The 7,591-nt window shown below is 36.5% G+C and overlaps 1 pseudogene; it reads left to right on the top strand.

Annotated features, from left to right (window-relative positions):
• The first annotated feature begins 5,553 nt into the window (after positions 1-5,553).
• LOC127678091 (olfactory receptor 5B3-like) lies at positions 5,554-6,482 on the top strand (annotated as a pseudogene).
• The last annotated feature ends 1,109 nt before the right edge of the window (positions 6,483-7,591 follow it).

The following is a 7,591-nucleotide window of genomic DNA, read 5'->3' as shown; positions in this document are numbered from 1 at the left end:
AATTTATGGGACACAATGAAAGCAGTGCTCATAGCGCTGAGTGCCTCCAAGACAGATATCCGACACCAAAACTTAATCAGGATCAAATAGATTAACTCAACAGTCCCATAACACCTGAAGTAATAAAAAGGGTCATAGAAAGTCTCCCAACCAAAAAAAGCACGGGACCAGATGGCTTCGGTGCAGAATTCTATCAGACCTTCATAGAAGACCTAACACCAATACTCTTCAAACTATTCCACAAAATAGAAACAGAAGGAACTCTACCCAACTCATTCTATGAAGCCACATTTACGCTGATACCAAAACCACACAAAGATCCAACAAAGAAAGAGAACTTCAGGCCAATTTCCCTTATGAATATCGATGCAAAAATACTTAATAAAATTCTTGCCAACCGAATCCAAGAACACATCAAAACAATCATCCACCATGATCAAGTAGGCTTCATCCCAGGGATGCAGGGATGGTTCAATATACGGAAATTCATCAATGCTATCCACTACATAAACAAACTCAAAGAAAAAACCATATGATCATCTCATTAGATGCAGAAAAAGCATTTGACAAAATTCAGCATCCTTTCATGCTAAAAGTATTCGAAAGAACAGGAATTCAAGGCCCGTACCTAAACATCGTTAAAGCCATATACAGAAAACCGGTAGCCAACATCAAACTAAATGGAGAGAAACTTGAAGCAATCCCACTAAAATCAGGGACTATACAAGGCTGTCCTCTCTCTCCATATCTTTTCAATATAGTACTTGAAGTTCTATCTAGAGCAATTAGACAATATAAGGAGGTCAAGGGGATACAAATTGGAAAGGAAGAAGTCAAATTATCACTATTTGCAGATGACATGATATTCTACTTAAGTGACCTGGAAACCTCCACCAGAGAACTCCTACAGCTAATAAACAACTTCAGCAAAGTGGCCGGTTACAAAATCAACTCAAGCAAATCAGTTGCCTTCCTATACTCAAAGGATAAGCAGGCTGAGAAAGAAGTTAGGGAAATGACACCCTTCAAAATAGCCACAAACAATATAAAGTATCTTGGTGTGACTCTAACCAAACAAGTGAAAGATCTATATGACAAGAACCTCAGGTCTCTGAAGAAGGAAATCGAAGAAGACCTCAGAAAATAGAAAAATCAGCCATGCTCATGGATCAGCAGGATTAATATAGTTAAAATGGTCTTGCTAAAAGCAACCTACAGATTCAATGACATTGTTTTATGGATAGAAGAGAGAAATAGTGGTAATTTCTTTAAATGTTTCCAGGTAATAAATATTTAAATGGTGTTAAACATGCTAATTTCTTTTTTTCTTTTTTTAATTCGATATAGTTTTTATTTACATTTCAAATGATTTCCCCTTATCTAGACCCTCACTCCCAGAAAGTCCCACCAGCCCCCCTCCCTCCCCCTGTTTCCCCACCCAACCCTTCCCACTCCCCTTTTCTGGTTTTGCCCTATACCGCTTCACTGAGTTTTTCCAGAACAAGGGGCCACTCCTCTGTTCTTCTTGTACCTCATTTGATGTGTGGATTATGTTTTTGGTATTCCAGGTTTCTAGGTTAATATCCACTTATTAGTGAGTGCATACCATGATTCATCTTTTGAGTCTGGGTTACCTCACTTAGTATGATGTTCTTCAGCTCCATCCATTTGCCTAAGAATTTCATGAATTCATTGTTTCTAAGGGCTGAATAGTACTCCATTGTGTATATATACCACATTTTTTACATCCACTCTTCTGTTGAGGGATACCTGGGGTCTTTCCAGCTTCTGGCAATTATAAATAGGGCTGCTGTGAACATAGTGGAACATGTATCCTTAATTGGTCACAAGACAGACCTCAACAAAAAATAAGAATTATAGTAATAACATTTTTGAAAAGTTTGGTCTATATAGGACTGCATGACCAGCATTGGTAGTCTTAGAATAAAAGAAACCAAGAGTCATGAGAAGGTACAGGCAATACCAGTGGCCCAACACACAAAGGGCAATTTGCAAAGAGTATTTTCTAGACTGACTTGAACTTACTAAGTATTAAAACCTCTAGGCTACTATCACATAGTATTAACGACATGATGGATGATACTCACAAAGCCATACTTAAAAGCCAGCATTTTATTGTCTGTGATGCATTATTTTGTTTTCTGCAATAGTGTCCCAAAGTAGGCCTCATTGACCTCATTATTTTTAGATGCTAATATGGTTTTTAGAGGAGTTAGATTGTAGGCATTTCGCAGATTATCTGGTATATGGTATATGTCTATTCCAAGAACTTGAACTCTCTGTATTTTAGTTAATGATATGTCTTCATTCTAAACTGATTCTGAGGTTGAGCATTCACCCAACATACCTATAATCTCAACAATACTAGTAATTCAAAAGTAGAACAACACTGATTCAAGTTAAATCCTCCTCTGATCTAATCATACCTTCATGCTTATGTATATATTCTTATCTTTATGTTATATAAAACATGAGAATGTGTGTGGGAAAAAGTTAAATTGCAATTCAGAAATCATTACTTCATGTATAACTTTCTAGTATTTAGAAGAAACATTTCACAGGATAGGAATTAGTTTCTTTATTTATATTCAATGAGAACTGCAATATAGTGTCCAAGATGAAAATACCAAAGAGTGCGCCGCTCAGTTCACTGCAGTTAAGCGAAATAAAACAATTGTTTATTATAATTATGTTAAATTACTTTGGGCTGTTAGTTTGCAATTGGTTAAAGGTTTACCAGAATCCAGAACAGAACCTGGCAATAATTTTATTAAAAATACAGAAAATTTATATCTATATGGTAGACAATTTGTTTGGATTTAATACTTTATCAAAGGTATGCTATTGACACAGAATGGTCTGTCTGTACTATCTTTTGGAATGTAAATATATTAGTGTTAGTTTTACACAGCCCTGGAAAAGTAGCAGATACTTAGACACATTAAAATATATAATTTTTCCCAATCTGTGGTTTGCCGTTTGTGCTATTGACAGCACCATTCACCTTACAGAAGCTTTTCAAATTGGTGAGGTCCCCATTTATCAATTCTTGATCTTATATCATAAGCCATTGGTGTTCTGTTCAGGAAATTTTCCCCTATGTCAATGTGCTTGAATTTCTTTCTCAATATGATAATCTATTAGATTAATCATATCTGGTTTTATGTAGTGGTTCTTGATCCACTTGGACTTGAGCTTTGTACAAGGAGATAAGAATTTGCTAATTTTTATTCTTCTACATGTTGGCTGCCAGTTAGACCAGCACCATTTGATGAAAATGCTGCCTTTCTTCCACTGGATGGTTTTGTCTCCTTTGTCAAAGATCAAGTGTGAGTTTTTTTCTGGGTCTTCAATTCTATTCCATTGATCTATAGAATAGCTTGAGTTGAGGAATATTTCTTTTATTGTTGAGAATAGTTTTCAATATCCTTGATTTTTTTTGTTATTCCAGATAAATGTGAGAATTGCTCTTTTTCTTTCTGTGAAGAATTGAGTTGAAATTTTGAAGAGCATTGCATTGAATCTGTAGAATGCTTTAGGTAAGATGGCTATTTTATTGTGTTAATCTTGCTTATCCATGAACATGGGAGATCTTTTATCTTCTGAGGTCTTCTTAAATTTCTTTCTTCAGATATTTGAATTCTTGTCATACAGATCTTTCACTTGCTTGGTTAGCATCACAGCAAGGTATTTCATATTATTTGTGACTATTATAAAGAGTGTCAATTCCCTAATTTCTTTCTAAGCCCTTTTCTTTTGAGTAGAGGAAGGCCACTGATTAGTTTGAGTTAATTTTGTATCCTGCCACTTTGCAGAACTTGTTTATTAGCTGTATGAGTTGTCTCATGGACTTTTCAGGGTCACTTATGTATACTATGATATCATCTGTAAATTCTGATATCTTGAATTCCTCCTTTTGCAACTCATAGGAAGAACATTATCAACCAACCAGAGTCCCCAAAGCTCTCAGAGACTAAACCAGTAATCAAAGAGTACACAGGGGTTACTCATGGCTCCAGCTAGATATGTAGCAGAGGATTTTCTTATCTGGCATCACTGGGAGGGGAGCCCTTTGTTCCTGGGGAGGCTTGATGACCCAGGATGGAGGAAAACTAGGTCACTGAAGCACAAGTGGGTGGGTGGGTGGGCAAGCACCCAAAGAGATTCAGGAAGGAGGGAGGTGGGGATAAGTGGCTTGTGGAGTGGAAACTGAGAAGGAAGGGAAATAACACTTGCAATGTAAACCAGTAAAATAATAATAAAAAATGAAAACTACAATGTTTACAGTTACTAAACTCTCTACAAGTAGCTAACAAATATATATCATTTCATTGTTTGGTAGAAAGTCAGTTAAAATTATGAAGATTCTAATTCCTTTATTAGTCCATTCTTTGCTTTTTTGTTTTTTAATACTTATTTATTTTATGTATATGAGTACACTGTAGCTGTCTTCAGACACACTGGAAGAGGGCATAGTATCCCATTACAGATGGTTGTGAGCACCATGTGGTTCCTAGGAATTGAATTCAGGATCTCTGGAAGAGCAGTCACTGCTCAAAACCACTGAGCCATCTCTACAGTCCTGATTTTTCCTTTTTAAAAATTAAATTATTTTTAATTAAATCATTACATTCTAAATGTTACTCCTCATTTCATGCTCCCACTCCCAGAGTTCTTCACCATGTCCCTCTTCTCTTCCCTGAATCTGAGACAGTGCTCCAATATACACCCACTCACTCATCCACACCAAGGTAATACCCCCAGAATTTCTCTTTCCTCGGGCTTCAAATCTCTACAGGAGTAGGTGCAGTCTTTCCCTCTGAGAACAGACAGGGTAGTCCTCTCCTGCATATTTGCCATAGGCTATATGCATGCTCTTTGTTTCGTTTGTCAGAGGCTCTGAGAGCTCTGACAGGTTCTGGTTAGATAATAGAAGCATAGGAGTCTCTGAACTCTGTCCAATGGTTGGCTGTAAATATCTGCATTTGTCTCAGTCAGGTGCTGGTAGAGACTCTCAGAGGATAACCATGCTAGGCTCCTTTTGTATGTATAACATGGGATCAGCGATACTGTCAGGGTTTGGTGCTTGCACATGGGATGGATCCCAAGTTGGGTCTGTCACTGATGGGCCATTTCTTCAGTCTTTACTCTATTTTTCCCCTACATTTCTTTTAGAAGGCAACAATTCTGGGTCAAAAAATTTTAATATAGGTTGGTGGTCACATTCTTCCATTGGGAGCCTTGTCCATCTGCTAGTCTTAAAGAGATTTTTTTAAAATTAATTCTACATCTATATGTACTTTCTATATCTTTGCCTTTGCACAATGTATACCTAATGCCTGAGCAGGCCAGAAGAGGGTGTCAGACAGATCCTCTGATTCTGGACTGCAGACAGTTGTGAGCTGCCATATAGGTCCTGGCTAATTTAGAATAGACAGTAGCACTGCATTGCCACTAAATAATCTCTCCAGATCCTTATATTATTCTTTTTTATTTAAAAAATTAATGGCTTCTGTTGATTAATTGATATTATTGATGGAAAATGTGACAGAAGTGACACAGTTTGTCTTGCTGGGACTCAACAATGACCCAGGACTGCAGCTTCCCCTCTTCATCACTTTCTTCCTCATCTACACCATCACCCTGGTGGGGAATCTTGGGATGAACCTGCTGATACTCTTCGACTCTAGGCTCCACATCCCCATGTACATTTTCCTAAGTAATCTGTCCTTAGTGGACTTCTGCTACTCTTCAACTGTCACTCCAAAGGTAATGGCTGGATTTCTTACAGGAGACAAGATCATGCCCTACAATGCTTGTGCCTCTCAGATATTCTTTTTTGCAACCTTTGCCAATGTGGAAAGTTACCTTTTGGTCTCAATGGCTTATGATCACTATGCAGCAGTATGTAAGCCCCTACATTATGCCACCACCATGACTACACGAGTGTGTGTGTGTGTCTAGTCTATGGCTATTATGTCTGTGGCATCCTGAATGCTTCCATCTATACTGCAAATGCATTAAGTCTCTCCTTCTATAAGTTAAATGTGGTCCATCATTTTTTCTGTGACATTCCAGCAGTCATGATTGTATCTTGTTCTGATAGACATATTAATGACCTGGTTCTTATTTCTGTAGCCAGCTTCAATATCTTTTTTGCTCTTATACTCATCTTAATATCCTACACATTCATTTTTACTAACATACTAAAGATGCAGTCAGCTGCAGGATATCGCAAAGCTTTCTCCACTTGTACTTCACACTTCATAGCTGTCTCCATTTTCTATGGGACACTAATATTCGTGTACTTGCAGCCCAGCTCAAGTCACTCTATGGACACTGACAAAATTGCATCTGTGTTCTACACCATGGTCATCCCCATGTTGAACCCTCTGGTATACAGTGTAAGGAACAAAGAGGTGAAGAATGCATTTACAAAGATTGTATGGAGGTCAAAATGAAGTTTATGGTTTCTATTTTCTCTTTTGAGAATGCAAAACATGTGTATTCATTCCTTCCTCCTTAACTTTATAATGAATCACATTTTCCTATTGTACACTGAATATGAGAAATTAAAGTGATGTCTTCTCTACAGTAGTGTGTTAGCTATCACAAAGGTAACATCTTGTTCAGAAGAGTAAATCATGCATATAATTCCTATAACATTTGGTCAGATTTTGAAAAAAGCATTAATTGACTATATTATCATATTCAATCCTTTTCCATTTAATATTATTCTGTGAAATTAATACAAATCTATCTATGCAGGTACATGAAAAGCCCATTTAAATAAGATACTCATAATTTTCTTGTGAATACTTCTATGGATGTATGTCAGAATTTTTGCAGTAAATTACAACATGGATTTGTTATCTGTCTTAGTTTATTTTTAGTTAATTTTGATCCTTTCATAGGAGTATCCAGATGAACATAGCAAACATTTTGTGCTTATTTACAGACTAGAATATAAGGTTGTATTTAACTGATACTTGAAACAAGTTGACTTAATTAAAAAATGTCAATTCTTATCACCCTCCTACTTATTAAGGCTTACCTGGATAGATCCAAAAGTCATAGTAAAGAGCTACTTCTATCTTTGAGATATTGAGTGAGAATTATCACCCACTTCCTACTCCCTTATCATCTATCTCATTTTCTCAGTCTCTAAGCCATACACTAATTTAATTTTGCGTTCATCATTATAAGGTATTTGTCAAGTGAAATCATTCAGTTATCCTTCTTGGCTCTTCGTTTTACAATTGATTCAATACAAGTCTATCTTCCCTAATCTCAAAAATTTATTGTAAAAATAAATCTGTGACATTTCAGAGATGATTCAGTGGGTAAATTGCTTGCTCTACAACTCAACATGAGTTACATCTTCAGAACCTATGTGAAATCTGGGCCCAGTGTCATATATCTATAATCCTGGTACTGCTATAGTCTCCAGAACAAATGTCTGTCACCTTAAAATAGAAACTATCAATGTCATGAAGATTGTTAACTGTTGCATACCAATGGTAGAAATATAAATTAATATAAGTACTCTGCCTACTTACAGAGAGCATCC

Source organism: Apodemus sylvaticus, chromosome 1, assembly GCF_947179515.1.
Source record: "Apodemus sylvaticus chromosome 1, mApoSyl1.1, whole genome shotgun sequence".
Lineage (NCBI taxonomy): Eukaryota > Metazoa > Chordata > Mammalia > Rodentia > Muridae > Apodemus > Apodemus sylvaticus.
The sequence above is the reverse complement of the archived record's forward strand: the minus strand, read 5'-3'. Positions and strand labels throughout refer to the sequence as shown.